General features: G+C 36.2%; 1 long non-coding RNA gene and 1 pseudogene across 1 annotated transcript; one reads left to right on the top strand and one right to left on the bottom strand.

The window, feature by feature from the left end:
- Positions 1 to 620: 620 nt before the first annotated feature.
- Positions 621 to 18,820, bottom strand: LOC125752647 (uncharacterized). The gene is made up of 2 exons (XR_007402655.1): positions 18,560 to 18,820; positions 621 to 2,002 (listed from the first exon to the last, which is right to left on the bottom strand). It is a non-coding gene; the product is annotated as an uncharacterized LOC125752647 (long non-coding RNA).
- On the top strand, positions 11,876 to 12,678 carry LOC112650985 (60S ribosomal protein L7a-like; annotated as a pseudogene).
- Positions 18,821 to 19,506: the final 686 nt, after the last annotated feature.

Here is a 19,506-nt window from a genome sequence, read left to right as displayed (position 1 = left end):
TGTCACAAAATTGGTCTTGGAAGATGACATGCAGGGTGATCTGATGTCTCCTCATGATAAATTTAAGTTATGATATTTTTGTAAGATTTTCAGAGAAGTGATGTTGAGCCCTTCTCAGGACATTATGTCAGGAGGCACATGATGCTGATATCTCATTACTGAGATGTTAACTTTGATCACTCAGTTGAGGTAGTGTCTTCCAGGTTTCTACACTGTAAAGTTATATTTTCCCCAAACCTATTATTTTTAAGTGTTTCACACTGTAAGATAAAATATTAAACTACTCATAACTTCTTTTCAGATGTCAAAAATAATTTTTTTTCAATTACCAACGATAAGAAAACAAATCCATTAGAGAAAATAAAGGAAACTTCCCTGTATAATTGACTTTTTGGAGAAAATAGATGAGAAGGAGGAAAAAAAGAAAAAGATCCAGAATTTAATAGTTTCAGCAGAATGTAGCATTAAAATGTCACTGGTTGGACAGAACACGAATTTACCTTCTATCTCCACGTCAATCATAAGAGATGAATTGCCATTTAAACTTGAAGAGAAAATAAATAAATAAATAAATAAATAAATAAACTCGAAGAGAAAAGAAGCCAATACTCCATTAAACCTACTTTCTATGAATGCAAGTACACATCCATAAAACTTTAATATTTAGACGACTGGTTGATAATTATCCACCTCAAGTCACAGATAAGTTTTGAGGAACATTACATACAAATTCTTCCAAATGACAAAGAAATAACGCTAAACCTCTTTACTTAAAAGGAGTTTGTATTTTGTCTCTATGTCAAAGTCTTAGGGAGTAGAAAAAATCAACTGGAGCTTGACAATAGTACAAAGATAGGCAGCATTTATCACATGCTCTTAGTTAAGATGAAGAAAATTAAATGCATATCAAAAAACAGTGTTAGGCATTTAAAATTGAACTGTGATTTTGTTTTTTTGAACTGTGATTTTAAAAATATAACCATAATTATTAACACTACAAAACAGAAACTACTCCAAAACAAGATCAAATATCATGTGCAATTTTTATTTTATTTTATTATTTTATTTCTTTAAAGATTTTATTTATTTATTCATAAGAGACACAGGCAGAGGGAGAGGCTCCATGCAGGTCTCCAAGATCACACCCTGGGCTGAAAGCGGTGCTAAACCACTAAGGCACCCGGGCTGCCCCTTGCGCAATTTTTAAACACAATATAGATGATTTTTTTTTTATGGTGAAGAAATTCATATTTTTAACCAGCTGGACTCAGTTTAGATGATTCCAATTTTGTTGGCAACATCCAAAGAATCAGTCAGGAACCATTTAAACATATGCATTCTTCTCTCCTTTGGGCCTGATCCAGGTGTTGACCTTGGCCACATCAATGTCGTGGCGCTTCTTCACAGCCTGTTTGAGCTGGTGCTTATTGATGTTGACATCCACAAGAAACCCAAGTGTGTTGTCTTCTGTTTTCTTCATGACTGACTCAGGAATCAGGGGGATCCTGATGATGGCATAGTGGTCAAGTTTGTTTCTCCTGGGGATGCTCTTTCGGAGATAATCTGAGCTGCCTTTGAAAACAATGTCGTGGGTCCAAGTCCCTGCTCCACTCTGTTGGGTATACTTGGACCCAAGCTCGAGCTTGTAAATAAACCCTCGTGTGTTTGCATCGGAAAAAAAAAAAAAAAAAAGGAAAAGAAAAGAAAGAAAACAGTGTCTTGGGCCATTGGAAGGTACATGACTTGTGAATCTTCTTTATTTTTATGACACACCTTTCAGTACAGCCATCTTGGCCTTCAAAGAACCTTTCAGTACAGCCATCTTGGCCTTCAAAGACTTTGCTTTAGTTTTGGCTTTAGGAGGAGCAGGGGCTTCTTTCTATCCCTTCAGCACCATCTTTGTAAAGAGAGATGATTCATTTTTGGTGTGGCAATGCTTGTATTCAGAGCATCCAAGAACTTCATGAGCATAATAATGGGAATTTTATTCATCTGGAGGGAACTGAAAGAAATAATAACATTGAAGACAGAGCATTTTCTTCGAATATAAACATCAGCAGCAAATGATGTGTTGTTTGAATTAGGTAAGAAGTGCTAAATATTTTGCACCTATTTTAGATACGACTCCTGATGCAAGCTGTGTAGAACAGATTAGAATTATTACCAGATTTTTGGATTCCAAAAAAGGCAAACATGTCTGTAGGTGAATATTTTGTGGTAGTTTGTTCAGTAATGACATGAGTAGAAACGACTATATGTACTTTTAATAATGTGGACTGCTGACTCTCTCAAAAAATTTCCAGAAAAAACTGTTGGTCAAGCAAAATCAAGTGTATTAGGCTTAAGGCAGCAAGGGAGAGCACCATCTTTTTGTTTTTGTTCTTGTTTTTTTTTTTCATGTAGACACATAAAATGTGAGATTTATTATAGGAATTGGCATGAGGGCACTGCTGGGGTTGGGAAGACTTCTTTCTTTCTTTCTTTCTTTCTTTTTTTACAGCAAATGCTTAATAAATATTTATTGTACAGTATACAAATTCAGCAATGCATATTTTGTATACCATATGTATTAGAGACACACACTGTTGTGCATGTTTTATGTATATTTTCTTGCATTGGCTTTCTTAAACTAACATTTTAACTAACTCATGAAATCTTCCCTCTATGTATCTTTCTTGCTTTAGTTTTTTTTTTTTTTTTAGTTTTTTTAAAAAATTTTTTATTGGAGTTCAATTTCCCAACATATAGCATAACACCCAGTGCTCATCTCGCCAAGTGCCTCCCTCAGTGCCCATCACCCAGTCACCCCAACCCCCTGCCCACCTCCCTTTCCACTACCCCTTGTTCATTTCCCAGAGTTAGGTGTCTCTCATGTTTTGTCACCCTCACTGATATTTTCACTCATTTTCTCTCCTTTCCTCTTTATTCCCTTTCACTAATTTTTATATTCCCCAAATGAATGAGACCATATAATGTTTGTCCTTCTCCGATTGACTTATTTCACTCAGCATAATACCCTTGAGGTCCCTCCACGTCGAAGCAAATGGTGGGTATTTGTCATTTCTAATGGCTGAGTAATATTCCATTGTATACATAGACCACATCTTCTTTATCCATTCATCTTTCAATGGACACCAAGGCTCCTTCCAGTTTGGCTATTGTGGACATGGCTGCTATAAATACCGGAGAGCACAATCTTAACAGAGTTTTAGTGTCTCAGCAGGGGAATGCTGTAGGGTCTGGACTCACCTAATTTAAGGCAAGTCCTTCAAGGTAGGAAAATGGTGAAGATTGGCCAAAGTTTATGATGTAATACATTAGGATTGGTGGACACAGCAGGTCTTAAAACAAGTCTGGATAAACAAATTCTTGTCCTGATAAGCAAGCTGTTTGTGCCGGTGAACACACAGGTTTTTTTTTTATAAGACTAGCTGTTTGCCACAGTGAGGCAACAATTCACCTGAATAAATTGGTTTGCAAGAATTTCCTGAAACAAATGATGACGTTAGTTATTTATTGGTTTTCAATCTAATCTTCATGGGCTAGAATCTCTTGGAGAAAAACAGTCATGTTATGTTGACACAGATAATATCAATTCTCAGCAGAATGTCTACAAAAACTGAATCTAGACAAAACAATTTGAGTGACTAGGAGACATGATGATGCCACAAATATACATGGGAAACAAGGGATTGCAGGAGCAAATCATGAAAAATTTTACAAAACATTCTATATTCCTTGTTTTGTTTCATCCTGATAAAAAACATGCAACATCTTTTTTGGCTTCTGTGTTGGGGTTGATTAAAAATGATTCTAGGAAAGAGAAATTTGAAGCCATTTTTGAAAAAATGATGAGAAAGTCAAGCTGAATCTATCATGACACTAGAAACTCACTGAAGGTGGGTGCCTGGGTGGCTCAGTCGAGTAAGTGTCCAACTTGATTTCAGCTCAGGTCATGATCTCAGGGCCCTGGATCAGGCCCTGCATCTGGCTCCCCCTTTGTGGGGAGTTGTCTTGAGGATTTCCCTTCCTCTCCCTCTGCCCTTCCTCCTCCTCCTCTCTCTCAAAAAATAAATAAATCTTAAAAAAAAAAAAAAAAAGGAGAAACTCACTGAAGAGAAGGCAATGCTCTGTTAGAAATTATTGTGACATTAATTGTTACATATTTCTGCAACACAAGTAAAAGCTTGGTCTTAAAAATAACCAGTTTTACATTTATTTGCTCAGTACTCATTTGGCATAATAGCTGGGTAAAATTTGATGTTAAGTGCAAAATGACGCAGGAAAAAAATTCAGTGTACACAATGCACTTGAAAGCATCAAAGGAATTATACATTTTTTAAAAAGGATTTTATTTATTCATGAGAGACAGATAGAGAGAGAGAAAGAGGCAGAGACACAGGCAGAGGGAGAAGCAGGCTCCATGCAGGGAGCCCAACATGGGACTCGATCCCAGGTCTTCAGGATCACGCCCTGGGCTGAAGGCGGCGCTAAACTGCTGAGCCACCAGGGCTGCCCAGAATTATACATTTTTTGAAGACAAAGCAATAATGTTTATGAAAAATATATTGATACTGAACAAACAGCAGACTATCTTGACATAGACGGCAAGTCTCCCAGTATAGACAGTACCAAGGAAGGAATAAGAAGTATCAACTTAGAATCCCATCTACAATCCAAACTCAATTCCAAATTCAATTTTCTTTTTTCTAAGCTAGCTATAACAATACCATCTTCAAAGGAAAGTCTGAAAGAACATAATGGCCTCTCAGTGTTACAGATGGCCAGTGTAACTTAAAGAATTCCAATGAATAGGAGCTATTGACAAATAGTTGAAATTGCTTGGTGAACAAAGTAAGGGAAATGATACTGATGGGAATTCAATGTATAGGCAACTAAATACTAAGTTGATTTCTAAAATCTATACTTAGAATACTCCAGGTGAAGTATCTCAATGTATTTGCAACAATGATTTACATGACACATTTCCAATAACGCTTTGTAGCTCCCAGGATAAATTTCACCTTGCAGTTGCAATTGCCAATGGACAATTTTATAGCTTTGTGAAAATAAAATTTATTAAAGGTATACAATGTCATGAGAAAAACTGTTCATTTCTTTAGAAAACAAGACACTAAAGCCAAATAGGCACTGAAACTGTCATAAAGAATTTTATCTCTGTGAAAGCAAGATGTAAATCTATTTTATAACTAATAATGAGGGATCCCTGGGTGGCGCAGTGGTTTGGTGCCTGCCTTTGGCCCAGGGCGCGATCCTGGAGACCCGGGATCGAATCCCACGTCGGGCTCCCGGTGCATGGAGCCTGTTTCTCCCTCTGCCTGTGTCTCTGCCTCTCTCTCTCTCTCTCTCTCTGTGACTATCATAAATAAATAAAAATTAAAAAAAATTAAAAAAAAAAGAATTAAAAAAAAAAGAAAAATTATAACTAATAATGAAATCTTACTGGTTTCTTAAGTATTCTACTGAGTTATTGCGATCAAAAATTTGTATTTCCTTTATTGTGAGATCATTTTTCTTCACGTGGGCTAATGATACCCCTATATAGTCACACTGAAGCAGGAATCAGCACTAGTGATATTAAAAACTAAACAAACAAATTCTCACCCACAAATTGCAAAGGAGTAACGAAGACTTTACTGATATTTGGTGGTGACATGGAGGAGAAGGGCACGCTGCATATCCCAAAGCAAATCATCTCTGAGATCTTGGTAAATACCTGCACCCTGCACTTCTATCCAGCCTTCCCACTGGCCCTCCCCACACATTTTCTCTATATTCTTTTTCCTAAGGCAAAGAAATATAGCCTTCTGCAGTGTTGCAGCCTTACACCCAGCAGCCTCTAAGCAAAAAATTATATTTCGTACTGATGGGGTCCAAGACATGTCACCCCAAAATATGGTACCTTGGCACGTCACGTATCTTAAACTGAGTAAGTCTGAGAAAGTGACAGAAAAAGGTCACTGTGACCTCCCCCCTTCTCCCTTCTCCTATGAAACAGGTCATAAATTTCCCAAGTGAAAGATCCCCTCCCTGTACCAGGATGGAGGAAGCCATCCTTCTCATGAGAGACAGGGAATTGGGGGCTGAGAAATCTGATAAATAAACCTTGTTAAACTAACCCTTATCTCCCTGGTTATTTCTTCACCATTGAACACCCCTAGCCCAAACCTCTCTGTCTTGTCATTTCCTCAGATTCATTATTTCTTTGCCTGAAAGGTTTAAAGCTCTCTACTCTGGTCACTGCTTTGGGTCTTCATTCTCTTGCAAAGGCTCCTTTGTACATGTAAAAATTCAATGACATGTACATGTGTTTCTTCTGTTAATTTGTTTTATGTCCATTTTCAAACCCAGCCAGGGACCCTAAGAGGGTTGAAGAAAGCTTTTTCCTCCCCTACAATATGTGAAGATCCAAAATAAATAATGAATTTTAAATAATTTTTCTTTTTTTTGTCACCATTGGTCAAAACTGACTCGCCTTGCTTCAATATAAAATTAAATTTAAAGTCAATAGTTTTTAAAATAAAGACAAGATACTTTGGCTTGTTTCCAGTCATTATTTCTTGAACACTCACTGTATTCTGTGATTTCACACCAGTCATCTCACTCAGTACGAGGTTGGCTGATTCTACTATAACAAATTAAGCAAGTGAGCCTCAAAGAGGCTGCTGTGTTATAGGTAATAATAAATAGTGAGGCTTAGATGGAGATCCAGGGCCTCAAATTCCAAGTCCAGAGCTGATTACTTATTGCTTTGCTCAGAAGATATAGTCCTTTTGTTCTGTTCATGTAAATCCTTGAATTGATGAGCCATCTAAAGGGCTGCTTAGAATCTGTTAACTATTTCTTCTACTGCAGGATTTCTTAACCTCAGCACTTTTGACTTTTTTTTTCCCCCAGGAGGCTGTTCTGTGCACCGTAGGATGCTCAGCAGCATCTCTGGCATCCACTCACTAGATGCCAGTAGCTCTCCCTCCCAGCCTTCCCTACCCCCAGTCATGACACAGTCAGCTCCAATTGAGAACCACTGTTTCACCCTATGCTAAATTCCTTTGCAATTTGCATCCCCCCCATCAGCCTTTCAGTCTGTGAGAACACATGGATTCTCAGACCCAGCATGCCATTGTGGAAAACCTCCCTGCCTGTGCTCTCTACTGGGTCCCTCTGGGCTTCCTGTAGTCCCCATGCCTATGGTACCTGACATGCTCACTGTGAGCCTTTATCCGTTCTTGGAGAGTGTCCAAAATCTACTTACATCAGCTTGATTCTCTGTGCTAGCGCATCCAATCTACTTGATGCAGTGGCTATCCAAAACCAGGGGTTAAAATAGAATTGGCTGCCCAAGAATGATTTACTGGAGGCTTCTGAAAATGTCTCCCACAACTGGATTAAATATTTTGATTAATTTGACCCGTCAGTTTGTTGAGAAGAAAGGGAATACTCATTTAATTTATTTATTCACTTAATTTTTTCAAGTTAATAATTTATTTAGATTCATTCATTTATTTAACTAATATTTAGACTGAAATGATTTGCTTTGGACTAAATTAAACATTTAAAATGATCAGATTAGAAAAAAAAGAAAAAAAAGGAAAAGAAAATGATCAGAGTAGGTTTCTTTTTAGACTCAAGCTGCATTCTGCTTCTATCTCAGTACAAATTATTTCATAATCTTTATTCCCTAGAGAATATAGCTCCGTTAATAAATAATCAGTTTTCAGAGACTATTTCTAACCTCTCTCTTTCCTTGTTGTAGAGAGAGTAAGATCATTTTTTCCCTTAAATTTCAAAGACTATTTTAAAAAATAAATGTTTGAGAAACACTTGTGCTTGTATGATGATGCCTTTCAAGAAAGAGAGAATGACATAGAACTCAGCACAATAAATGTGTGTCTTTGTATCCATAGTGGATTTCCTGTGTGATGGAGGGAAGAACAGGAGGAGACAGTCCAGAGGGTTCATGTCACACTAGATTTCTTAGGAAGCTCGTAAAAAGGATTTACTGTATTTTGATTAATCCATCCTTCATCCACCTTGAGTGTCTCCATGGCAACCAGATATTTGTTTCCCAAAGATGGGCTTTCAGACTGTGGAAGGTTCATTCAGCTCTATACAAAACCCTCTGTATTTCTGAGAACCACATCTTTGAAATTCAGCCTGCATAGACAACCACTCCCAAACCTTTGTCTGTGTTACTAATCCTAATGCTACTATCATCTTATCAATGACCAGACATGATCAATTTTTGAAGCATTTTCTTAGAACCAAGAGAGGCATCTGTTTCTATTTCTCAAAAACATCAAATGTTTTAAGCTTAGTTTAAAGGAGACTAGTTGAGTAGTCATTATAAGGCTTTTTTCTTTGATTGGTTAGAGTATTTCAGAGCACCCACAATTGATCATTCCTGTAAATAAAAATGATCTTTCATCAAAAATTAATGATCCTGCGTGCTTGGCTGGCTCAGCCAGTGGAGTGTGCAACTCTTGATCTCAGGGTCGTGAGTTCAAGCTCCACATTGGGCATGGAGCCTACTTACAGTTAAAATTTTTAAAAAGAATTAATGATCCCTTTCTCAAAACACACTTCTAAAGCAGAATATAATCGAGGTGGACTAACATGCAAAAAACACACATTTATAATGAGGTTGCACACTAGTTAGAAATGAAGCTGAAATGAGCACATGGAAACCCAAACTCCCAACACACAGCTCCATATACCCTACAGTAGGGCTGCCTTTCTGTGCTCACACGGAGATCTTGAGTAGTGCCCTATTATGTGAGATGTGTAAGTCTTCCACTCCATGGAAACAGGAACCACTGTGTCCTGCCTTCTCCCCAACCTCTACTTTTCAAAATGGAAATATGTTTCAATGGACAGATAGATGGAGGAATGGGCAAAAAACTCTTTATTAAAAACCTGAAAAACATACATCTTTTTGAAAAAAATTACATATCCAAAAATGGTGTTATCTGGGGGAAATTTCACTTTATGTATCTTGTATTTTTTTCTTTTTCATGGCTGTGAGTTACTTTTGTAATTCATAAACCAATAAAAACATTTCCAATTTGGAAAAAACAACAAAAACCTTAAAAAAAAAAGTGTTCTTCAAAGTTCTAAGTATACTCCAAATAAATCTATTTCTGATGTAACACAAAAAAACAGCTGACCATTCGTGCAGTTGTGATACAGTTGCTAGGGTTTGCACAGTTCCTCTCATTATTTTAATTTTTAAAAATTACCAAATGGTTTGTGGTTTGTAATATCTTTATTAATGAGTAAAGTAATAAAAATCAGGTATTTTTACCCATATTATATGACTAATAATTTAAACTCTTTTTTGGCACACAAGTAATATTGAATCAGTCTGACACACAGTTTAGGAATCATAACTTGAATTATTGGAATTCATTCGGGAAACCCAGCCTCACTTAAAATTGCTGCTGTCTGCAGTGTAATAAATGTGATCGATGGCCTTCTGCAGCAATGCAGTTTAGCTGCTCCTCCATTGCTGGGAGAGGCCTCTTTGTGTGTGTATATGTGCATATTTCTTGAACATTCCGCAACTGTTTCCAACAGGAGCTACTTTTGAGCCTCCTATTCACAGTTATTTAAGAATAGCCTGTTATTTTCCAATGACCATGGATCAATTTAGATTGCCTGTAGGAAAATGAATCTCGTTGAAGATTGATGACTTGTAAAAGAGTAAAAATACACACAGCACCCTTATCCATTCTATCTCACTCAGTTCTTTGTCATTTGGAGCTACAAGGAAAAACTGGTTTCTGCTGGTAACCAGGAACTTCCACGTGATCATCAAATTCAGGCAAATTAAAACCAGGAGACTTAAATTAGTCTCAATGTTGTGTTTAAGGACTAAATGTTTAAATAAACTTCCAAAGTAAAAGCAGATTTTAGCCAATGCCTCCCTGCTCACCCAAACATCTCTTCAGCATTTCTGATCCCCTTCTCCTGACTCTTCTTTTTCCTTCCATTCCTACTTATCATTTCAGTTAATAATTTTAGGAACACATTATCTGACATACATCTTGCAATTGGTTGCACCATACCTGTGCATAGGGATAAAGCAGAGAACTTAAATACTCTACACTACCTAGAGAGATATTTAACTCATAAGTCAAATCACTTCTCTCATTTAGTAAATTTATAATATAAATAAACATTTGCAAAGAAAAAATGTACTACACAGGAGCTTTGTCAGGCTTTTATTTTAAATGCAATTGTAAAACCTATGTCATGGACTTTTTAATTTGGAAGAAATTTTAGGGACTATTTTTTTTTTTAATTTTTATTTATTTATGATAGTCACACACAGAGACAGAGAGAGAGGCAGAGACACAGGCAGAGGGAGAAGCAGGCTCCATGCACCGGGAGCCTGACGTGGGATTCGATCCCGGGTCTCCGGGATCGCGCCCTGGGCCAAAGGCAGGCGCCAAACCGCTGCGCCACCCAGGGATCCCTAGGGACTATTTTGTATGCGGCGAAACTGTTAGGCCGAGGCTGACAAAACTGCAGTGTAAGTTAGTAACAAATCAGATCCTCCTGGAAATCTTTCCATTCTACTATTCTGTTTTTCTTGTTCTAGGGGGTGGAAAGGCATGGGGGTGGAAAGGCATGTACATGATCTTTCTCATTTGGTGAGAAAAAATATTATATTTGGTGCATATTATTAACCTGATGGAAGCAATAAGGAAACTGAGACTCTGAGAAGTTACATAATTTTTCCAAGGTCACACAGCTACTAAAAGAAGTGGAATTTGAACCTCAAATTGTAACCTAATGAATTCTGTGAACAATGAAAGGCATTGAAGAAAAGGAATATTTTCCTGAAGATTGAGGGAAATCCATTGAGGAAGTCACATCAAATATCATGTTAGACAAAAAACTGATAAAATTCCTCAGATATTTCTGTTATTTCCCCCCAAAGTTTCTTACCCTCAGAAGTAACTGGTTTCTTTCCTCTGATGTTACAGAGGGAAAAAATTATAACTGTTTAATCAATATAAAAGGCAAGGTTTATGTGGAAAGATTGCCTATCACCAAAGCTGCATACATAAAAAAGCCGCAAAAATTTTACTTAAAAAAAAAAAAATAGGGAGAGAGGAAAAACACAGCCAAGCTAATAGCAAAAACTGAAGATGTCAAAAAAAAGAGTGAACTTTAACTCTAAGCAGCACAAGGACTCTGAAGTGAAAATGGAGTTTTTGAAGCTAGGAGAACCTTAAATGCTGGGCCTAGAGAGAGGACACCTGTTCGGGAAGGAAAGGGCAGCCCACACCCTGCACACAGGAAGCCGGATCAGAGCCACATGCGTTAAGCTAGGAGATTGAGAGGGCTGTTCCAACTCTGCAATAAAAATTTAGAAATATTATCCAATGAAGCTGAGACAAGAATAGACAAGAAAGGAGAGTATCTTTGTGACCTGAGGTGGAGAGCAATTTCATAAACAATTAAAAAATACAAGCCATGGAGGAAAATTTGTTGAACACAATTATATCAAGACAAAGGATTTCTTTCTTTCTTCTTTCTTTCTTTCTTTCTTTCTTTCTTTCTTTCTTTCTTTCTTTCTTTCTTTTCTTCTTTCTTTCTTAAAAAGATTTCATTTATTTATTCATGAGACACACACACACAGAGAGAGAGGGAGAGAGAGAGAAAAACACAGACACAGGGAGAAACAGGCTCCATGCAGAGAGCCTGACTCAATCCAGAGTCTCCAGGATCACACCCTAGGCTTGAAAGCAGCACTAAACCGCTGAGCCACCCGGGCTGCCCAAGACAAAGGATTTCCATTCAATGAAGGGCACCAGGAATAAAACTATAGAGGAGAGTCCTCCAGCAAGCCAAGATGCCGAAAGGAAAGAAGGCAAAGGGGAATAAGGTGGCCCCTGCCCCTGCTGTTGTGAAGAAGCAGGAGGCCAGGAAGGTGGTCAATGCCCTGTTCGAAAAAAGACCCAAGAATTTTAGCATTGGACAGGACATCCAGGCCAAAAAGTACTTCACCCTCTTTGTCAACTGGCCCCACTACATCTGGCTGCAGTGGCAAAGGGCTATTCTCTATAAATATTTAAAAGTGCCTTCCGCGATCAACCAGTTCACCCAGACCTTGGACCACCAAACAGCTACTCAACTGCTTAAGATGGCCCACAAGTACAGACCAGAGATGAAGCAAGAGAAGAAGCATAGATTGTTGGCCCAGGCTGAGAAGAAAACTATGTGCAAAGGGAATGTCCCCACTAAGAGGCCACTTGTCCCTTGAGCTGGGGTTAACACTGTCACCACCTTGGTGGAAAACAGGAAGGCTCAGCTGGTAGTGATCACATGCGATGTGGATCCCACTGAGCTCATTGTCTTCCTGCCTGCCTTGTGTCATAAGATGGGGGTTCCTTACTGCATTATGAAGGGAAGGCCAGGCTGGGGAGTCTGATCCACAGGAAGACCTGCACCACTGTTGCCTTTACACGGTAACTTGGAAGACAAGTGGCTCTGACTTATCTGGTAAATGCCATCAAGACCAACTACAATGACAGATATGATGAGATCTGGTGCCACTGGGGAGGCAATGTCCTGTGTCCAAAGTCGGTGGTTTGCATCGCCAAGCTGCAAAAAGCAAATGCTAAAGAACTGGCCACCAAACTGGGCTGAATGGATGCTGTTGAATTTTTTGTACATAAAGGTAATAAAAGGTTATCTTTCCAAAAAAAAAAAAAACTATAGAGGAGAATATGCATATATTTGTATTGTCTATGGCAAGAAAAGGGTTAAGCAGTAAGTCTACAGTTTTTTCCTTTCCATTTATTGGGGGGGGAAAAAGAGTGGGGGCAGAAATGAGGCAGATGTCTAGGCCTAATCTCCTCGTGAAAATGTTAATGACTACCTCCTAGCAAAAGAGTTAAAAGTATTTGCTAACAGGGGAGGGCTTATCTTTGGAATGCTTTTAACTGGATGAACCCTGTTGGTTGGATTGCTTATGGTAAATACACCAGGAATCTATACATTTATGGGCATAGCCCATGGGAAAATATCATGCACTGGATACAACCATCTAAGTATAAATTGGAGATGTTTCATGACCTAGATGACAAAATATTGATTTGTCCCATATCTAATGAACTAAACTTGATCGTATAGTCAAGATGGTGTCTGTCAAGTTTCTCCACTATGAAGTTACTATGTTCCCTTTGTAATTAATACATACTTATAGGGAGGTATACTTTGAGATTATATAAATATCCTGTTTGTCATCAAAATCACTCATTCACTTTAGCCTTCCTTGATAATTCTTCCTTAATGTAATTGTTCTATCATAGCTGCCAAATGACGATTTTCTAACTGAATCATTTGCTCTACATTTATTAGTTGATATTTTAATGTGAAGATGACCTTTCCCCTCCTATTTGTTATTTCATTATTTATCTGTATCAGCAGGGACTCATAGATTCTTACTTTATTCCTTAAATTATGACCTATTATTACCATTATTGACTTTGTTATGTAGCTTATCCCAGATTTGGCAAGTGGGTGTGCCTTGTTTTTTGTTTGTTTTTATAGTAGGTGAAATTACATAAACGTTAAAAAGAGGGACGCCTGTGTGGCTCAGAGGTTTAGTGCCTGCCTTCAGCCCAGGATGTGATCCTACAGTCCCAGGATTGAGTCCATCAGGCTCCCTGCATGGAGCCTGCTTCTTCCTCTGCCTGTGTCTCTGCCTTTCTCTCTCTCCCTCTGTGTCTCTTGTGAATAAATAAATAAATAAAATATTTTTATAAAAGGTTAAAAATAAACGAAGAAACAATAATATTCCTAGCAATACATTTTCAAAATGTATAAAGCAAAACAACATAGGAATTCAAATAATATAAAGCTATTGGGATTTTTTTTAACTCTCTGAATCTGATGGATGAAGTAGACCACCCAATCAGATGGATGAAGAGAGCCATTATTAAGGGTATAGGAGATGTGAATAACATAGCTAAAAAGACTCATCTATTACATATAAAATACTGCACCTAACAGAAAATGCTCACTCTTTTTGAGGAACCATAAAACACTTTTTACACTTTTTATTTGGAAATAATTTTAAATATACAGAAAGTTAAATCTGGAAAAATATAAATAACAAAAAGAACACCTGTATAGCCTTTACTCTGATTCACCTACTCTAAACAATTTACCCATTTGTATTATCATTTTCTGTGTGTATGAGTGTGTAAATTTTTTCCTGAATTATTTGAGTGTAAGTTACACACATTGTCATCATTAACCCTTACATGCCTCAATGTGTATGTCCTAAAAATAAGAATATTCTCTCATAGTACCACTATATAGTTACCAACTTTATAAATTCTTATATTGATACTTTACCATCTAATTTAAAATTTTGTCAGTTGAAATAAAAATAGCCTTTATGGCATTTCCCCCCCTGTAGCACAGATCCAGTTTAGGGGTAACTATTGTATTTAGTTGTTATTATCTTTAGCCTGTAATGAAATACTTGTAAAAATTGACCAAATTCATCCACAGTGTGGTACAATTCAACCTCAAACAAACAAACAAACAAAAAAAGATAATTTCATACATATTTTTAAACAAAGAAATAAAACACATAAGCCATGATTTGAAAAGAAAATCAAAGTGGAAATTAGAAATATTTTATACTGAAATATAAAAAAACAACCAAACTAACTAACTAGCTAAATAAAGTGGGGAATAAGAGAATGAAAATAAGCAAGAAAATTAATTAAATCGATAACAACAATGGAGAGATCATCAATGCAGCCCAAAGCAGAGTCATTAAAAAGATGAATATGAAAGATAATACTCTAAATAATCTGAATCTGAGCAAGGGATCCCTGGGTGGTGCAGCGGTTTAGCGCCTGCCTTTGGCCCAGGGCGCGATCCTGGAGACCCGGGATCGAATCCCACGTCGGGCTTCTGGTGCATGGAGCCTGCTTCTCCCTCTGCCTATGTCTCTGCCTCTCTCTCTCTCTCTCTCTGTGTGTGTGTGACTATCATAAATAAATAAATTTTAAAAATAAATAAATAAATAAATAAATAAATAAATAATCTAAGCAAGAATAAAAGGAAGAAAGTATAAATAAATAATTGAACTAAAATCATGACATTTTTGCAACACCTGGGTGGGGTACTTGGTTGTACATCAACTCTTGGTTTCAGCTCAGTTCTCTATCTCAGGGTCATGAGATCAGGCCCAACCTTGGGGTGGAGCTCAGCTGGGAGTCTGCTTACGATTTTCCCTCTCCTTTTACCCCCTCCCCATGTGAGTGCTCTCTCTCTTTTTCCAAAATAAATAAATAAATCTTTAAAATCATGGCATATTTATAGATACTTTAGAGATATAAAAGAAAATAACTTTAAAAAAATTTTAACCAATACATTTTAAACCTTAGATGCAGGTAAATTTTCTAAAAACAAACAAAAATTACAAGTTAACAAATTTGATTAAAACCAAAAGCTTGGGATCCCTGGGTGGCGCAGCGGTTTGGCGCCCACTTTTGGCCCAGGGCGAGATCCTGGAGACCCGGGATCAAATCCCACGTCGGGCTCCCGCTGCATGGAGCCTGCTTCTCCCTCTGCCTGTGTCTCTGCCTCTCTCTCTCTCTCTCTCTCTGTGACTATCATAAATAAATAAAAATTAAAAAAAAAAAAAAACCAAAAGCTGAATGAACTAATAAACATTAAGAAGTTGAAAAGTTGTCAAAATTTCCCCTCCCTATTCCAAAAAACATTTTTTAAGATGATAATATATGTTTTTATCAAGAAAAATACATAATCTGTATTTCATATAACATGTTTCAGAGAATATAGAGGAAAAGTCACAAAATTCAATTTACCTTGATGTCAAAAAGAACAGGGACTGTATAATTATAATCTTATGGACACAGATGCAAAAATCCTAATTTTCAAAAACAACAAATCAAATTCTATAGTATACTCAACCTTCTCATTATTTGCAGATTCCTATTTATGAATTCATCTACTTGTCAAATGTATTTGTAACCCCAAAATCAATACTTAAAATGCTTTCGCAGTCATTTACGGAAATATGCAGAGTTGCAAAAAATTTGAGTTGCAGGACTCACATGTTCCCAGCTAAGGTTAAACAAGATAACATTCTGCCTTCTGTTTTAGTAATTTTGTAGTAAACAAGTATACTTTTTGTGATCTATTTAGTGCCACATTTTTCATATTTTTGTATTTTTTCTTGGTGATTTTGCTGCTTAAAATAGCCTAGCACTAAAAAAAAAAAAAAAAAATAGCCTAGCACTAAAGTGCTATCTAGTGTTCTTGGCACAAAAGGTTGTGGTGTGCCTTACAGAGAAAATACATGTACTAGATAAGCATTATTTGGGCATGAGTTCTAGAATTATTGGTCACAAGTTCAATGTTAGTGAATCAAGAATATATATTAAATAAGGTATCTTTAGACAAAAACACATAAAACAAGATTATATATTGATCAGTTGACTAACATGTCTCCAGAGTCCTAGAGGAACCTAATTGTGTATTTCCTCTAGGAACAATGATTCAATATTTATTTATTCAGTGTTTATAGCAAGTTTATAGACCGTAACTGCAATGAATAATGAGAATTAACTGTATGTATAATATAAATACGGTATGTATAAGTACAAAACAACATATCACAACCAGATAAAGTTTCATCAATGCAAGGATGGTCAACATGAAACTCTCAATATAATTTACCATGTTAGATTTAAAAACAAACAAATCAATATAATCTTTTCAACAGATTGAGATGAAAGCACTCAGTAAAACTCAATATTCATTCATGATAAAAGCTCAGCAAAATAGTAATAGAAGGCAATATCAATGGATTGGTAAATTCATATACAAGAAATAAGAGTCTAAAATAATCCTGGAAACTAAAAGGTAAAATACCTAAATTTACTCAGAGTCATATAAATAAAGACAGTATGATATAGGGACCAGTAAACGTATAAGACTTCAGGAACAAGCCCAATCAGGGATGAGGCCTTCAAATGTTAAAGAGATGTCAATACAATTAACTAGAAAAATAAAGGACACGTTGACAAATGGTCCTGAGTCAACCAGATTTCCAAGTGGGAAACATTAAAAGATTTCCCTCTCATACCATAGGTAGAATAAAAACTCCAAAAGAATTATGGACTTAATTGTAAAAATAATTATTTAATAATTTCAGAAGAAAAAATAGGAGAATATGTTTATAGTTTTGGAGTAATAAAGGATTTCTTAACAACAAAATAAGTTTTTTAAAAACAGAGATCATAGGGCAGCCCTGGTGGCTCAGTGGTTTAGTGCTGCCTTCAGCCCAAGGTGTGATCCTGGAGACCCGGGATGGGGTCCTACATCAGGCTCCCTGCATGGAGCCTGCTTCTCCCTCTGCTTGTGTCTCTGTCTCTGTCTCTCTGTCTCTCTCTGTGTGTGTCTCTCATGAATAAATAAATAAAATCTTTAAAAAAATAAAATAAAAACAGAGATCATAAAGGAAAAAAAATATATGAATTTTGGTGCATCGATATTGAAACTTCCAAACAAAATCAATGTCATAAGCATTGTTACAAGACAAGCCACAAAGGATTAGTATTCAGAATATATAAAGGACAAATCAATGAAAAGAGACAAAGAGATCATGGACATTATTATTTTTTTAAGACAAAGAATTGAGCAGGCATTTTACAAGTGAAGAAATATACAAAGATCTTCAGCCTTGTTAGTAACCAAGGAAGTACAAAATGAAACATACTGAAATATTTTATATCTATCAGTGATAAAAATTAAAAAGTTTTAGAATATCAAGTGTTTACAAGGATGCAAGGAAGGGGAAACTTATAAATTGCTAGGACCTGTTTAAAACATTACTGTAGCAATAGCTATTAAATTGAAATTAGCATACCCCATGACCCAGAAATTTCAATTTTTTAGTATCTCTGGCACATGTATACATGGAGACTTAAATATGCACTATTATTTGTAACAAGGAAAACAATTTTCAAACAACTCATTATTTATCAGTTGGCAGATGGATAAATTGTGGCATATTTATAGAATCGAATTCTATATGGATTACCATTTCAATGAAACTATGTGCTATCAGCAGATCTCAAAAGATAATGCAGAGCAATAGATGCAGGTTGCAGAATCATATGCATAATATGACCCCATTACATAATTTTTAAGTCAGAAAATATATATTTACAGAAAGTGTAAAAAGATGGATTGGATTTGCATCAAACTTATAATGAGAAGATGTGGGGGAAAATAAAGTAGAATTCAACTATCTCTGTAACAACCCATTTCTTTTATTACAATTTTTGGAGAAAAATGACAAAACATAAGCATTGGTTAATTTTGAGTAATGGATAAAAAGATATTAGTTATATGGTTCTCTGTAGTTGTGTCTATTTTTAAAAAATTAATAAAAGAATTTAAACTAAAGTCATAAGTGTTTAACTGAAATTAGACCAAATAAACATGTATCATTGTCAAACTCCAAGTTACTTACTTATTCCGATTAAGTCCTTAATGATGTCCAGAAATATCCCTTACTTTTGTTCACTTTGGGCTGTAAAAATCTCTTGCCTTGCGCAGCACTTGGAGCTCGCTTCTATCTGCTAGACTGGATGCAGCCCAATTAATGAAACGCTGAATAAAAGCCTACTATATCAGTACATTGTGGGAAATTTTCTTTTAACACTTAATACCTTGATTTTTTTTAAGTGGTATATCCACATGATAAACAGTAAAGCTGTACTCAAAAACAGTTTAATGAAGTTATTAGTCACATGAAAAATGCTAATGATTCGTAATATTCAGAGAAATAAAGCAAAAATAAAAATGAATATTTAGTAAGTTCTAATTTAATACAAATACAAGTGCAAAGACAAGAATTTGGAAAGAAGTAGAATTCAACCAAAGGTTATTTATCTTATCGCCGAGTGATGTGATGCTAAGACAGATTTTTTTCCTCGTGATTCCTGTTTTCCAGTTTTTTTTTTTTACAGAGAAGGTATTTTAGAATCAGAAAACAGGTTATCAGTGTTAAATCAATTTTTTGTAAAAGCTTGCAAAATTAAAGAATCATTTAAAGTTTGTCTTCTGTTTTCTTTTGTGACTAATATTGAAATAGCATTTTGTTTTTCCTGTTACATAACTGATTTAAAAATTTAGACCAAGTTCTATATAATACTTTGGATCCGTCTTCACCTGGGATTTGGAAAATTTAAAGCCTTCCAAATAGAAATCCATTCCAGGAAGAATGACAAAACATCAGCCATTGCAAATATCTGTCTAATCTTGGGACCTTGAACCTGTTTACTGGTTTACAGAGCGGTAGGGAGAGCCAGAGCCCAACAGTAATCCTACCATTCACTTGCTCTGAGTAAGGACCATCTGCTGGGGACTGGGGAGGACCCAGCTCAGTCAATTAGACTGCCTCGGTTTGCATGATAA

The sequence above is a fragment of the Canis lupus genome, chromosome 16, assembly GCF_003254725.2.
Source record: "Canis lupus dingo isolate Sandy chromosome 16, ASM325472v2, whole genome shotgun sequence".
NCBI lineage: Eukaryota > Metazoa > Chordata > Mammalia > Carnivora > Canidae > Canis > Canis lupus.
This window is presented reverse-complemented; position numbering and strand designations above follow the sequence as displayed.